Source organism: Leiobunum rupestre, chromosome 7 (assembly GCF_980474605.1).
Source record: "Leiobunum rupestre chromosome 7, qqLeiRupe1.1.hap1, whole genome shotgun sequence".
Lineage (NCBI taxonomy): Eukaryota > Metazoa > Arthropoda > Arachnida > Opiliones > Sclerosomatidae > Leiobunum > Leiobunum rupestre.
Genome location: NC_143390.1, coordinates 28215371 through 28231780, shown reverse-complemented (window position 1 = coordinate 28231780; position 16410 = coordinate 28215371). Strand labels below are relative to the sequence as shown.

The 16410-nt window shown below is 34.7% G+C and overlaps 2 long non-coding RNA genes across 8 annotated transcripts; one reads left to right on the top strand and one right to left on the bottom strand.

Moving 5' to 3' along the window:
* Positions 1–5195: 5195 nt before the first annotated feature.
* LOC149935827 (uncharacterized) lies at positions 5196–15343 on the bottom strand. 7 transcript variants are annotated; one of them, XR_016482252.1, is made up of 16 exons: positions 15225–15343; positions 14791–15164; positions 12766–12883; positions 12603–12695; positions 12505–12535; positions 12056–12284; positions 11817–11981; positions 10399–10662; positions 10213–10338; positions 9965–10083; positions 7940–8057; positions 7776–7869; positions 7678–7708; positions 7229–7457; positions 6990–7154; positions 5196–5835 (listed from the first exon to the last, which is right to left on the bottom strand). It is a non-coding gene; the product is annotated as an uncharacterized LOC149935827 (long non-coding RNA). The 7 variants fall into 7 exon arrangements; XR_016482251.1 differs by having other exon boundaries at positions 9965–10338; positions 14791–14909; positions 15039–15164; XR_016482250.1 differs by having other exon boundaries at positions 9965–10338.
* On the top strand, positions 8444–11603 carry LOC149935828 (uncharacterized). Its single transcript, XR_016482257.1, has 3 exons — positions 8444–9408; positions 10640–10751; positions 10811–11603. It is a non-coding gene; the product is annotated as an uncharacterized LOC149935828 (long non-coding RNA).
* Positions 15344–16410: the final 1067 nt, after the last annotated feature.

The window sequence follows — 16410 nt, the reverse complement described above, 5'->3', positions numbered from 1 at the left end:
GTATCTGTCGTTGAAAATATTTTATTATTAAATTAGTTATTAAAACCATGGTAAAAAAATTAAACATATTCGACAGCGTCCCTTAACTTTTACTCCAGGTTAGTTGGGCGATTTATTCATTTAAGTATGTATTTAAAAAATGAAGAACTTGGTTGCAAAAAAAATAAAGAAAATCTATTATAATAGATACTGTCAAATTCGATAATAATAAGTTCGCTCGGGCTTTTTTTTTTAAACTTTATTATTGGAAATCGTAATATCGTTACGTACGGGTTCATTATATAGGTTGTGTGATAATACATTTTGCCGTGCGGTTTTCGCTTTCAGTGTCTCCTCCGCTGCTCTACAGCACCTATTTATTACTGCAGCGCATTTTTGCCATTCTTTTTTATTCGAATCGCTCGCCACTCCGAACGCTGTTGGAAAATGAAGGAACGCTAGTTTTTTAACGGTATTTAATTTCTCAACGTTTAACTTTTTTTTAGGATTGTCAATGCTTTTTGAAATTCCCGAACAATTTCTTCCAACCATTTCCTCTGGTTTAAAAAAATGTTTAAAAACTTCTCGGCTAAAGTTTACACGATTTTTTTGGTGTAAATGCGCCATACTTTTTGCATTTTTATGAGCTCCGGAGAATGAATCCAAATAATCCTTTAATTCTGAATTTATGTTGGGATAACTTTCATTCTCCGAAATAAAATTATTTAATAAATTTCCAACAACGTTCGTAGCGTTTTCAAAGCGCGGCTCGATTCTTCTTACGGGGGTGCTACTACACGTTTCTAGGTTTCTCCGAGGCATTGTATTTGGAGAACGATGTGGTGTAGCGCCTACGTCAGAACGGTAAGCGCACGGGCAGGTGGTATGTGGGATTTCTTGCCTTGGCTGCTGTAGTACTTCGTTTATTTTTCTCAATTCGTGGATTATAATTTCCGAATCATTATTTTTCTGGTTAAGTTCCGCTAAAATGTCTTTAAAAATTGATATTTTTTCATTATCACGGCCGTCGTTTCGGTTTGTTTGTCTATCCACTTGGTTTAACACCTCAAAAGAAGGTTCTTTCATCGCGTCGCTCATACACGGAACCATGTCTTTAGCTTTAGTGCTGTGTAACGGGGTTTCCAGATTTAAATCTAAGTTAATAGACTTGTTATAGTTTAAGGGTTTATGTATTATGCCTTCTGGTTGGGTATCTTTGGCTAACGGTCTCATTTTTCTGGGTTTTTTAATTAAGCTGGGTGCGTGCACATAATCTTTGCTTTCAGATGGTAATTTGCGGCGAACCGCCACTCTTTTTCCTCTGTTTTGGATGTAGTTTTTAATTTTGAAGTTTTCCGGGGATTTGTTTTTGGGGTTAAGATTGGCCTTAGGTTTTGATTTTGCTACTGTGGTCGAGCCCTCTTTAGTATTAGCTAATTCTTTTTTCTTCACATCTTCATAGGCAACCTCGAAGTCTGGTTTCCCTTCAAGTTTCAGCACCCCTTTCGCGTAATCATTAAAGACAACCGTGCCTTCTAGGTTTACTTCGTCACATCCGTAACAAATTTTATCTCCTCTTTTTAAAGGTTTTAAGTCGCTCCTCTTTAAGGAAGAATTTCTCGGAATTACTCGCTCTTTTTCTATAAAACGACAGTCATCTGTAAATAACAATGAATTTGTTAAAAAAAAAATTAATATAAAAAAAATTATAGAGTTGGAGTTAAGATCTCTTAACCTAACAAGGAATATCACATTCCCGCGTCCAGGTTTAACGGAAGCTAAAGGGACCAATCATATATGTTACCATGAAAAATTTGAAGGGTGTGTCTGTTTATGTGCTTTAGGCATAATTTGACATTGAAACGACAGTTGGTTTTTCTGATAAAGCCAAATCTTTATACTCCGGCAATTTGCGGCTCGCGTGGAATCACCCTCCTACGCTATTTCACCCAATCACCTGAGTTAAAGGCAGTTAAAGTCGCTAAATGACTTGGGGCCTGAGGTGATGCCTATTTGGGTATACATGTAGTTTATAAAAAAACGAATTAAACAGTGTCGAACAAAAACAAGCAATTTATCTAAATAAATATACTAAATAACTATTAAATTTTATAGGCAAACTGATAAGAAAGTGAAACGTACCTTTATGGTAATTTCCATCCCTAGTCTCTGAGAGATTAATGAAACGCAATTTCAACTGCTCATCAAAAATTTCCAAAATTTGGGCTATGAAAAAGGTTCCCTCTTTCCGATCCAAATACTCGATGTAATCGTTAACTTGGAACATTTTAGTTAAAAACTTTAGAACAATCCTTTCGCTCGTGACCGTTTAAGAAATTCGAAAATGATCAAATGAAAAAGAACAGCGTCCCAGGTTAAATAATTAAGTAGGTTCTTGAATGACCACTATTCAGCGAATCTTTAATTCCTGCAGGCTTATCCGAACAATGCGAGTACATTCAAGTAAGAATCGATTAAGAGTATCAGGCAACTATAGAATGGTGCTGGGGTGAGCCCTAGTATACGAGTAGAAAGGTACGGAACTCCGTAAAAATTATAGTATAAAGAAACGTACGCTTGTTGGAGGAGATAAACGCATCTACTACCCTTACAATAAAGTTTTATCCCTTCGCTGAATGATTATCTACCGGCACACTCACAAATCAAAATTTTAAATGTCAGCTTAATTTCGAAGAGACGAAATGACCAAACTGATTATGATTATGACTGTAATATAAATCCATGGTATCCTGGATGTAAATTAGTTTCCTGGTTTTCGCGATTTTTCGTAAAACGCCACTGACAGGAATAGATCGACGACGTCATAAAGAGATGTGGGTATGTATAGTCTAAGAAATTCCTGGCTCCAGTTTGTGTGAGACAAAAATTTTAGTCACATTTGATACCAATCCGTTGGTTTACGTGGTCAGAGATCCCAGTAAGAACGAATACCACGCTGTTAAACCCTATACTAAGACGAAAAAAAGCTTTGTAGTTGCAATTTCGGAAACCGCCGCTGCTTTCACGTGTTGGCGGTAGAAATGAATCAAAATAAGAGCGCCATTTCCGCAAAGATTCCGGACGTACCGTCTCTCATGCCGACGATTACGAGAAAGAACGATTCCAGACCAAATAACTTGATGAATATCAGACTGGACCGAAAACCAATTAGGTTCGAGGAAATCGGTTCTTATATACCGTCACCCGATTCCATCGTTATCGCGCGAAGTCATCAGTCGACGCCTTTGAAAGATGACTTAGAATCTAACGACGGTAATGATGGTTTATTAGCGCCAATGTCCATTCCCGATACTCCTGACAAGAGAACGGTAGCTTTTAACACGCCAATTAAAAGAGAGTCGTCTAGTACGCGAATTAAAAAAGCAAAAATAGCTACCGGCCTAAGAACTGGCGGAACCGAAAAACGTAGAGTTCAGAAAAACAAGATCCCAGATGAGGAAAAATGTTTCCGCGAGGACGAAAGACCAGCAAGGAGAACGATCAGTAACGAGACTACTAACTCTAGCCTCGACATGGACGAGGCGGGAGAGTTAAACGTTTACGATAATTGGGTTTGTTCTCCGGAATGTCACCAAGATCTTGAAACTAAAGAATTTTCTACTCATAAACCCAGAGAGTACATTCACGATGTCATCCCGACTGAAAATATTCCATTTGTATCTGGACGAAGCGAGAAAACGGTCGAGCCCATTTATCAAAATAAACCAATCATTTTGGCTATTGAGAACGAGGAAAGGAAAAAAGTGGTTTTAAATATGATTATCGCTGTCGGACTAAATTTAGAACGCATAACGGAGATACGAAGTGCTAAATTTGACTTTTCGGACGCCGAAACAGTTATACATTTGGAATCGGATATTCGTGACATATTTTTGTCCAAGGGAAAGCATTATTTGCCTCAAGATTTATTGGATATCTTGGAAAACCGTAATCACAAAGATTTCTTGTGGGCCCAGGAACAATATAACCATTGGTATAAGACCGGAAGTCGATGGCCCTTGGTGTCTAGTCCAACGGGCAAAGAATTAATACAATTAAGCCCAGTCCAAACTGAGGATGAGAGATCGTTAAAAAATAATAAGCACGAGTTAGCGGGTACTTTCCATCTTCGTAAACATCAAATCGTGTTAAAAAACCGAATTAATGCCCACATTGAAAATGAGCAGAGAAAACATCCTCAAATTTCACGTACCGAAGCTTTTGCGTTATTAGATTTAACGCCAAACGAAATGCAGGAGCTTACTTTCTTCGATGTGAATGTCCAAGATTTGATTGAGAGCGGAAATGAGAAACTTGACCTATGAAATGTTAGACTCCCCAAAAAAATTATGTTATTCTTCAAATTAAATTTTATTCCAATTCTGTATTTTTTTTTACCCATTAAATTCATCAATAATCCATCTATAATTTCATTGTTTTTTTTCCTTTTATTAAATCGGACTCGAGATTAGATAAACTAGCAAGTATAATGCAGTTAATATATTATCAATATTATTTGCGAGTTTATTAAGGTTTCAGAATTCTACGTACAAAGTTTTTTAAGTTGGCGCTAAAGGTATATATGTAGAGAAATGTTTAACTTCACATTGAGTTCCGTCTTTATACAAGAATAGATTATCTTACCGAGTTCTACTCTACTTCGCTAAAACTTAAACTACCTAGAATTAATTCAAAAAAATTGGACCCACGACGATACCGTTACTTAGAAATCTCATAGGTAACTAGAATGCTGCCGTGTAACTGGAAAATGGACCAAACGCCGTGGCAGACGATAGCCAGATCTCAGCCAATCAGAGCTCAAAGAGTGGTTCTGCCAAGAATTTAATGTCACCAAAGAGAATGAAGTAACCTAGCTCCCGCTATAGTTACGTGGAACCAAGGAGGATTATTATCCTCCTTGGCGGAACCACTCTACGGCCTCTCATTGGCTGAAGGATCAAGGCGAACTGGCGTCAAGCTCGGCCGTAGGCGGCAGCATTCTAGTTACCCATGAGATTTCTATGTACTGTTACGTAGGTCCAATTTTAGTCAAAATAACATTTCAATGCGACAGGCGTTGTCGCATATTTAATCTGAGCATATTTTTTAACTTCGAGAATTTTTTTTATAAAAAAACTATTCTCCGGACACAGCCTATTTGTATGGTGACTATGACTGTGTATAGTGCGAAGTCGACGTCCATCGAACATAAAGGATTTCTGTGCTCGGTGGTTAATTTGATGGGAAATGCATTAATTTGGTCTTGCTATTTACGTGATAAACCAGGATACGCGAAGAAAGAAATCCTGATTGGACTATATAAATGATATGGTAAAAGCAATATGTGGTGATTTTAGTGGATGAAATGTAAGACGGATGGGATCTCTAAAGTTAAATCACTAACGAAACTACGAAAGAGCTTTTAAAATCACGAGGGCAATTTAGAGATGAATACGTAGTGTTTGATCTCGGGGGATACTGCAGGTTCCTTCTTGGTAGAATGTTTAAGCTTTTGTGTAACGACTTAGGCCATGGCGAGACAGTGGCCCGGCCTCGTATTTAGGAAATATGTTAAACAGTAATTTTGAAAAGCTTATGTCTAAGCATGTTTGTCGAACATCATTCTTCTGTCGACTGCTCGGTAATGATTTAATAACTATAATGTAACTCACTGGCATTTTATGTACTGGCGGGAAAGGATTATGTTTAACTTTTTAAATTTCAAATAAACAATAATAATGACTCGTGGTTTTAACTTTAATAATACGAAAATTATTAAACGGCGCAAAAAACTGAATCCATGCTGATCGCAATAACGACTTGTATGTTTCAGACTCCAAGGCGAAAATGATAATCCTGTAAATTGAACAAAAGCAGGATAATGAGCAAGTAGTTATAATTGCAAAGCCAAAGCCAGTCAAGCTTGAAATCCGGTTTAGAGCTTGGTAATTTCATAGACCATAAAACCATTTGGAGTTACATTTAACTAATTTTTTTTTTCCAGAATTTTGGAATGTTAATTGTTCAAACATCAATACATTATTCGCTCAAGAAAGTAATCACACTATCAAAATCAGCAATTTTTTTCTAGAACCTTAAATTTATAACTCTTAGATAACGAAAATAAGTTTCCAGATAATTCATTGAAGCTAGCATGACACGGAATATAAGGTTTCAAAAAAAAAGCAAAGCTTGTGCAATTCAATTTCATTAAATCCAAGTAAAATTAAGCCTCATAAAAAATTAAATAGATCATATTATTAAAAAAGCTAATGGTACCATGATTACAGTTTACTTTAATTTTTTTTAACCATTGTTTACCTAAAGTTTATCATATGGTTTTAAAATTTAATTCAAAACTATAATCTGACACAGGCTATTGTACCCAATTAAACGTCCCATTTGCACAGTTACTTTTGGTAAAGGTTTCACTTAAATTTTTATAATAATTATTATTAATTTGAGGAAAAATAGCCTACAAAAATTAAAGTCAGGCTCGAGCAGCTTCAGACTACGTGGTTTGATAAATTAATCAATTAAAAAACTAATAGCTCATGCACTGTTGCGATTCCACTCGTGAGCTTTCAAAATAGCTATTATTCGCTGATTTTACCCAGCTGACATGGTTTTATCCAAGATATTAACCGTTACATCCTGCATAAGTGAAAGTTAGGCCATTTTGAGTATTTTAGTCAAATAAAAGTTTAACAGTCAACACAGTGAAATTTATTGTTCACTTGTCAATTTTAACCAAAGAAATTGAATAAATAGTCGATTGATTTTAAGGTATGAGATCCTAATCAGGGTTAAACTTAATTATCATTGACATAACCTCAATAATCTCTTAAAGGTTTAGGAATGACTAATATAACTTTACAGATATGATTTACAGAATCATATTTGGAAAATATAGCATTTTCCGCTGTTAGCGATTGTCTTCAATTTCAAATTTTTACAGCTAAACTCAAGAGGTGAAAATTTCTATAAAATGAAATCAGTAAACTACAAACCTTGGGTTGCCCTTATGTTTTGTTTTAGCCACCAAAATAATCTAGCCAACTTTCCTCACATCATTTGCCTTCATAAATGCCAATTCAAATATAATCATCTATATTTGGATATAACCAAGATATTTCTAATAAAATTGCCGCAGATATTAGTTCTGTCCCTTGATGCTATTAGGACGAGAGAAAAAATGTCAATTACACGATCACCAACTAAACATGCTCAGATGTTTAGTCTAAATCACATTTGGTGGTGGTGAGGAATTCCTGTAGAGTTTTTTTTTTTTTGGTCACTCCGCATGTTGTTGTTTTAGTAGTTAAATAGCCCAACTTCGAAAACGAAAATTCATCAGCCACTAACAATTGCAAGAGCTGATTGAGAAAATCAGAGTTTTCTGACACCCATGATGTTTAGAAAAGATGAGAAAGGTGGCGGCGGAGAATTTTCCAGACATGATCCCAAATTATCACGCCCTAGAAGAATTTTAAAGTTGTTAGTTTCATTCAAACTTACGCCTCTAGGAAAAAAAAACAAGACAATGGGAGGGGGTTTCATTTTTTTATGATTTTGCAGATAATGTATCCACCACCTTAGGTTTAAATTTAGAGAAAATATTTAGTTTTCAATAAGTGATGATTTAAAATCCCTCCTAATAAGCGACTCAACCTAAAATGATAAAATATAAACTCATACCATTTGATCCTTACTTCTGACTTTTGGAATTCTGAGAATAACAAAAAAAACACTAAATTAGCTGGTCTATTCTAGTACAATAAATTATCTTAAATTACTCTTTCGCTTAGGGAAAATTGAGTGAGCGAATGTTAATCATCTGTCCTGCCTTTTTTTTTTTTTCAAATTAAGGAACTGATCATGGGAACATATCTATTGAAAAATAAAGTAAAGATTGGAATAAATATTTTAAAACTCAAAATTAAAAACAATTCAAACTTACAACTGAAGTTTTTTTTTATGGAAAATGGAAATGCCTAATCTACATTTTATCGACTTCTAGATTATCTTTGCTTGTTGTAGCATGGAGAAAAGGCCTGTAGTCTGTCTGATCATTAGCCCTAGGTTAATGGAAATTACGGGTCATTCATATTCCTAGATTAGCCTAGTAACATTTGTTTTTTTTTTTTTCAACTTTGATGGGAGCTTATGACTCTTCGCACATAATCTGACTGAACCACCATGATTGTACATTTAGAACCACTCATATTTTTGGTATTTTAAATTTCAATACTAAATAATCAAACAATAACCAAGGCTTACGGGGCCGTGACCTAGCAGACGTGATTATAAATTTTGAGCCTCGGAAATAAGCAAAAAAACCGCACCATCTACGGTACTTGTATCATTTTGGTATGGGATTTTAAAATCCCATGTCAAAACGAACCAAAAATTGTAGATAGATTGTTGTGCTATGGGAATTTTACCCAAAATTCGAAATGGCAAAACATTTGTTTTTTTTTGGTTTTTAAACTTTTACTGGACATAGCTGTTTTACGAGCAATGGTTATGGGAAAACCAGTAATGGTTTATCGCGAATATCTACGTTAGTATTGTATGTACGGCTATAAACCCATGTATGAACATTAGGGTCCGGCTATTTCTTACAATAAATGTTCTATGAACATTTTTCATACGAGCAATCGTTGTGTCGTAATCGCGGTTTTAACGTTGTACCTGAAATGCGTCTTACAATTTTGCGCCTTCGTTGACTTAAAGGGGCTCCAAAGTTCGGTGGCAAAATGTGTGTAAAGTCAGTAAAGTGCGAAATTTACGGTGTCCGTGGTTGACTCTGCCATGGCCCAAGGTTCATAAATACGGCCGCTAATCAAAGATAATTTAAACTCGCACCCTAGATTCGAAATCACTCTCTCGCGCGTTGCCGATAGCGTTTACCCACTTCCCGCCGGAACTCAGAAAAACTTCGCTCCATGGTTTGCGCCTTACCGCAACCACAGCCAACTTCGATCACGCACTGCCGCGTTATATAGCTCGGCAGCGCGTGATCGAAGTTGGCCGTGCCACAACCGATGGAGCCCGATTTTTCTGAGGTCACGTGCCGGAAAAGGGTAAACGCTTCGTAACAAAACCGTCAATGGGAAAGCTCTCAGTATTCGAATCTAGGGTACGAGTTTAAATCATCTTTGCGCTAATAAAGGTTGCCTACATAGCGGGGTTTTCATTTTCCCGTCGTCTGCTCTTCGGTCTTCTACGCCAGCTATGACGTCAGTGGGAAGCCTAAAGACCTGATGCAACCTTTACTGTGTGTCGACATTGCTTTCTTAAATGTTTTTTAAAGCATCGTTTTCAATTAAAATTACCTTTACATATGCTAATAAATAAACTGAATAGTCTGTTATATGATTTGCACTATCTAAAGTACAAATGCTCTGAAGTTTTCATTATTTAAAGGTGGCTAAAAGAGGAAGGTCTATTTTGTTTTTGGGAAAAACTAGAGTATTAATAATTCAATTCAATGTAAAACGAGCAATATCTCATTTATCAAAGTATTTAATTATAATTGTTTATTAAACTTAAATAAAATATTTCAGTTTTAAGAATATAAAAGGAAAATTTATTCACAAAGTTATTAGAAATCACTGAATTATATAAATATTACAAATAACTATTGATCAAACTTCAATTTCAGTAGAGTTGTAACTACTGATTATATGTAGTTAAATATAAAGATTGAGATCAAAACAATAACTAAATACTTTTTTCTCAAGAGTCCAGGTGGGGGCTAGGGTCAGAAGACCGAAGAGCCCGATTGTTAAGATATAAATAGGAAACCACATGGGTGGTTAAATTAAATTACAAAAAGTGACATTTGACAATTTTTTCTTGAAGACATCCAGAGTGCCCGCGCACACAATGTCATCTGGGAAGTAGTTCCAGGGAATAATAACCCGATGAAAAAAGGATAATTTTAACGAGTCACATTTAGAGTACCGGAGTCATAGCTTACGACTGTTGCCTCTCGTTCTGAAGGTAGAGACCAAATATGAAAAATAAGATTGATTCGGATCATGGAGGAGCTTGTAGAGGGTAACCAGATCAAGAACTAATTAAGGGAAGTTCGTCTACCTGAACGAGAAAATTTTACCATTATTATCTTTATTATATCTGAAATAGAGATTCACAGTAATATTTTAACATGCTTTTGTTTTAAAAATCTTGATTAAATTTTCTAATCCGTTTACTGGCTTAATTTACTTTATTCAATTGAGTCAATGATTAACTATTCCTAATTTCTTCAGCTCCTCGAATCGTGAAATCTTCTATTATTAATCCAAGGTGAAATCGACACTGTTTTGGCCTAGGCTTACTACCGGCTAAGATCTTTAAACCAAATAAAAATATATATTGAATTTATTTAAATGAAATTTTTGGGTTACTTACTTTAGTTTACATAATTTAGTGATCATAAAATGGTCTTAATGGATACTAATTTCATTTAATTACTAAAATATGTCAAAGACTGGCATTTTATGTACTGGCGGGAAAGGATTATGTTTAACTTTTTAAATTTCAAATAAACAATAATAATGACTCGTGGTTTTAACTTTAATAATACGAAAATTATTAAACGGCGCAAAAAACTGAATCCATGCTGATCGCAATAACGACTTGTATGTTTCAGACTCCAAGGCGAAAATGATAATCCTGTAAATTGAACAAAAGCAGGATAATGAGCAAGTAGTTATAATTGCAAAGCCAAAGCCAGTCAAGCTTGAAATCCGGTTTAGAGCTTGGTAATTTCATAGACCATAAAACCATTTGGAGTTACATTTAACTAATTTTTTTTTTCCAGAATTTTGGAATGTTAATTGTTCAAACATCAATACATTATTCGCTCAAGAAAGTAATCACACTATCAAAATCAGCAATTTTTTTCTAGAACCTTAAATTTATAACTCTTAGATAACGAAAATAAGTTTCCAGATAATTCATTGAAGCTAGCATGACACGGAATATAAGGTTTCAAAAAAAAAGCAAAGCTTGTGCAATTCAATTTCATTAAATCCAAGTAAAATTAAGCCTCATAAAAAATTAAATAGATCATATTATTAAAAAAGCTAATGGTACCATGATTACAGTTTACTTTAATTTTTTTTAACCATTGTTTACCTAAAGTTTATCATATGGTTTTAAAATTTAATTCAAAACTATAATCTGACACAGGCTATTGTACCCAATTAAACGTCCCATTTGCACAGTTACTTTTGGTAAAGGTTTCACTTAAATTTTTATAATAATTATTATTAATTTGAGGAAAAATAGCCTACAAAAATTAAAGTCAGGCTCGAGCAGCTTCAGACTACGTGGTTTGATAAATTAATCAATTAAAAAACTAATAGCTCATGCACTGTTGCGATTCCACTCGTGAGCTTTCAAAATAGCTATTATTCGCTGATTTTACCCAGCTGACATGGTTTTATCCAAGATATTAACCGTTACATCCTGCATAAGTGAAAGTTAGGCCATTTTGAGTATTTTAGTCAAATAAAAGTTTAACAGTCAACACAGTGAAATTTATTGTTCACTTGTCAATTTTAACCAAAGAAATTGAATAAATAGTCGATTGATTTTAAGGTATGAGATCCTAATCAGGGTTAAACTTAATTATCATTGACATAACCTCAATAATCTCTTAAAGGTTTAGGAATGACTAATATAACTTTACAGATATGATTTACAGAATCATATTTGGAAAATATAGCATTTTCCGCTGTTAGCGATTGTCTTCAATTTCAAATTTTTACAGCTAAACTCAAGAGGTGAAAATTTCTATAAAATGAAATCAGTAAACTACAAACCTTGGGTTGCCCTTATGTTTTGTTTTAGCCACCAAAATAATCTAGCCAACTTTCCTCACATCATTTGCCTTCATAAATGCCAATTCAAATATAATCATCTATATTTGGATATAACCAAGATATTTCTAATAAAATTGCCGCAGATATTAGTTCTGTCCCTTGATGCTATTAGGACGAGAGAAAAAATGTCAATTACACGATCACCAACTAAACATGCTCAGATGTTTAGTCTAAATCACATTTGGTGGTGGTGAGGAATTCCTGTAGAGTTTTTTTTTTTTTGGTCACTCCGCATGTTGTTGTTTTAGTAGTTAAATAGCCCAACTTCGAAAACGAAAATTCATCAGCCACTAACAATTGCAAGAGCTGATTGAGAAAATCAGAGTTTTCTGACACCCATGATGTTTAGAAAAGATGAGAAAGGTGGCGGCGGAGAATTTTCCAGACATGATCCCAAATTATCACGCCCTAGAAGAATTTTAAAGTTGTTAGTTTCATTCAAACTTACGCCTCTAGGAAAAAAAAACAAGACAATGGGAGGGGGTTTCATTTTTTTATGATTTTGCAGATAATGTATCCACCACCTTAGGTTTAAATTTAGAGAAAATATTTAGTTTTCAATAAGTGATGATTTAAAATCCCTCCTAATAAGCGACTCAACCTAAAATGATAAAATATAAACTCATACCATTTGATCCTTACTTCTGACTTTTGGAATTCTGAGAATAACAAAAAAAACACTAAATTAGCTGGTCTATTCTAGTACAATAAATTATCTTAAATTACTCTTTCGCTTAGGGAAAATTGAGTGAGCGAATGTTAATCATCTGTCCTGCCTTTTTTTTTTTTCAAATTAAGGAACTGATCATGGGAACATATCTATTGAAAAATAAAGTAAAGATTGGAATAAATATTTTAAAACTCAAAATTAAAAACAATTCAAACTTACAACTGAAGTTTTTTTTTATGGAAAATGGAAATGCCTAATCTACATTTTATCGACTTCTAGATTATCTTTGCTTGTTGTAGCATGGAGAAAAGGCCTGTAGTCTGTCTGATCATTAGCCCTAGGTTAATGGAAATTACGGGTCATTCATATTCCTAGATTAGCCTAGTAACATTTGTTTTTTTTTTTTTCAACTTTGATGGGAGCTTATGACTCTTCGCACATAATCTGACTGAACCACCATGATTGTACATTTAGAACCACTCATATTTTTGGTATTTTAAATTTCAATACTAAATAATCAAACAATAACCAAGGCTTACGGGGCCGTGACCTAGCAGACGTGATTATAAATTTTGAGCCTCGGAAATAAGCAAAAAAACCGCACCATCTACGGTACTTGTATCATTTTGGTATGGGATTTTAAAATCCCATGTCAAAACGAACCAAAAATTGTAGATAGATTGTTGTGCTATGGGAATTTTACCCAAAATTCGAAATGGCAAAACATTTGTTTTTTTTTGGTTTTTAAACTTTTACTGGACATAGCTGTTTTACGAGCAATGGTTATGGGAAAACCAGTAATGGTTTATCGCGAATATCTACGTTAGTATTGTATGTACGGCTATAAACCCATGTATGAACATTAGGGTCCGGCTATTTCTTACAATAAATGTTCTATGAACATTTTTCATACGAGCAATCGTTGTGTCGTAATCGCGGTTTTAACGTTGTACCTGAAATGCGTCTTACAATTTTGCGCCTTCGTTGACTTAAAGGGGCTCCAAAGTTCGGTGGCAAAATGTGTGTAAAGTCAGTAAAGTGCGAAATTTACGGTGTCCGTGGTTGACTCTGCCATGGCCCAAGGTTCATAAATACGGCCGCTAATCAAAGATAATTTAAACTCGCACCCTAGATTCGAAATCACTCTCTCGCGCGTTGCCGATAGCGTTTACCCACTTCCCGCCGGAACTCAGAAAAACTTCGCTCCATGGTTTGCGCCTTACCGCAACCACAGCCAACTTCGATCACGCACTGCCGCGTTATATAGCTCGGCAGCGCGTGATCGAAGTTGGCCGTGCCACAACCGATGGAGCCCGATTTTTCTGAGGTCACGTGCCGGAAAAGGGTAAACGCTTCGTAACAAAACCGTCAATGGGAAAGCTCTCAGTATTCGAATCTAGGGTACGAGTTTAAATCATCTTTGCGCTAATAAAGGTTGCCTACATAGCGGGGTTTTCATTTTCCCGTCGTCTGCTCTTCGGTCTTCTACGCCAGCTATGACGTCAGTGGGAAGCCTAAAGACCTGATGCAACCTTTACTGTGTGTCGACATTGCTTTCTTAAATGTTTTTTAAAGCATCGTTTTCAATTAAAATTACCTTTACATATGCTAATAAATAAACTGAATAGTCTGTTATATGATTTGCACTATCTAAAGTACAAATGCTCTGAAGTTTTCATTATTTAAAGGTGGCTAAAAGAGGAAGGTCTATTTTGTTTTTGGGAAAAACTAGAGTATTAATAATTCAATTCAATGTAAAACGAGCAATATCTCATTTATCAAAGTATTTAATTATAATTGTTTATTAAACTTAAATAAAATATTTCAGTTTTAAGAATATAAAAGGAAAATTTATTCACAAAGTTATTAGAAATCACTGAATTATATAAATATTACAAATAACTATTGATCAAACTTCAATTTCAGTAGAGTTGTAACTACTGATTATATGTAGTTAAATATAAAGATTGAGATCAAAACAATAACTAAATACTTTTTTCTCAAGAGTCCAGGTGGGGGCTAGGGTCAGAAGACCGAAGAGCCCGATTGTTAAGATATAAATAGGAAACCACATGGGTGGTTAAATTAAATTACAAAAAGTGACATTTGACAATTTTTTCTTGAAGACATCCAGAGTGCCCGCGCACACAATGTCATCTGGGAAGTAGTTCCAGGGAATAATAACCCGATGAAAAAAGGATAATTTTAACGAGTCACATTTAGAGTACCGGAGTCATAGCTTACGACTGTTGCCTCTCGTTCTGAAGGTAGAGACCAAATATGAAAAATAAGATTGATTCGGATCATGGAGGAGCTTGTAGAGGGTAACCAGATCAAGAACTAATTAAGGGAAGTTCGTCTACCTGAACGAGAAAATTTTACCATTATTATCTTTATTATATCTGAAATAGAGATTCACAGTAATATTTTAACATGCTTTTGTTTTAAAAATCTTGATTAAATTTTCTAATCCGTTTACTGGCTTAATTTACTTTATTCAATTGAGTCAATGATTAACTATTCCTAATTTCTTCAGCTCCTCGAATCGTGAAATCTTCTATTATTAATCCAAGGTGAAATCGACACTGTTTTGGCCTAGGCTTACTACCGGCTAAGATCTTTAAACCAAATAAAAATATATATTGAATTTATTTAAATGAAATTTTTGGGTTACTTACTTTAGTTTACATAATTTAGTGATCATAAAATGGTCTTAATGGATACTAATTTCATTTAATTACTAAAATATGTCAAAGATACGGCGATAAGACAATACTACAGCATTGATTTCAATGGGGAAATCTGAGCTTCTGGCTTCCCACTGACGTCACCATCCCGGCATCGGCTGCTTATGCAGCTAGCCAATGACAATAACTGGATCGTGCTCTTTTTTTTATATATTATTGAAGCTTTGGGCACTGCCAAGGTATTTTTAAATGGAATTTACAATTTTTAACTTACGTACAACCCTTTAGCAAATTCCAAAATTTCACAGCCCATATTTCTGACTTTTTCATCTGTTTCCTTTGATCCATCTGGCTTTTTTTTTTCTTACATACTCAAAATGTAGTTCCATTTCATCAAAGTCATTTTCATTGCTACATATTTCTGGATATTGTGCTTTTCCTTGAGTATAATGGATGTCAGGGCCGTCACCAGGGGGGGGGCGAGCGGTAGGGCCCGGCCCTGCCTAGAATTGTTTTGGCACTACCTAGAAATTCGCGATAAATAAAAATTAAAGCCCTTGGCCCTACCTAAAATTTTGGGCTGGTGACGGCCCTGATGGATGTGTTTGCAAATACGTGAATTAAAAATTAGAAAAAAAAAACTGCAGGAATAAGTGATAATGGAAATGTTGCAAAAACTACTAATTTGTGGGTAGACGCAAGATTCACATATTTTTTCAAGAGATATTCAGTGGTTTTTTGTTTTCTCAGATTTCAATTTTAAACAACCTTGTATTTTTTTAAATTCTTGCATTAAGATTCTGATTGTTGTGCATTATGTTCCTTTAAATTTTTTAACAAAATTACATAAAAAATAATTATCGTAAACTACATAAAAAACAAAACGATTACCGTAATCGTTTGGTTTTTTATGTAGTTTTAAGATAATTATTTTGTAACAAATCCATCGGTACGCCCATTAAGTTGGGAATATTAATCTAGAGATCCAATCAAACCTGCTCGCCGCGAAAAATGTTTTTTAAAATTACGAATGTACCGTCTCCTCTAAAATGACGAGAAAACGTTATCATATGACCCGTGGTACCATCCATCATTTTTGAAAAAAAAATATATTTTTGCCGTAAAACGCGTTTTATTTGAACGTACCATTTAGAGATAGACGGCGCCACGAGTAGAA